Here is a 314-nt window from a genome sequence, read left to right as displayed (position 1 = left end):
CTTCCAGCAATCTCTGCAGCTTGTCACAAAAACAAATGACACCAGAGGGAACCTTGCCTTACACTGTATTCTTTTGCATGAACCTCAGTCTTCTTAAGGTGCTCATCATTTAAATTTATAGCTTGATTTATTGGGAGATTTCCCCTTCTTCCCTCACAGATCCATGCTCCTTTTAGCCCAGGCTCCTTCCTTGTCCAGGGCAGGACTCAGCTCCTGCTCCCCTCACCCAGGTGTGCAGGGACAGAGCAGCAGAAGGTGTGTTTGGGCCATGGATCCTGTTCCATCCTGCTGGATGTGCCTGGAAGCTGCAGCAT

This window comes from Acanthisitta chloris, unplaced genomic scaffold (genome assembly GCF_000695815.1).
Source record: "Acanthisitta chloris isolate BGI_N310 unplaced genomic scaffold, ASM69581v1 scaffold2241, whole genome shotgun sequence".
Classification (NCBI taxonomy): Eukaryota; Metazoa; Chordata; class Aves; order Passeriformes; family Acanthisittidae; genus Acanthisitta; species Acanthisitta chloris.
Note: the sequence above shows the minus strand (reverse complement) of the source record.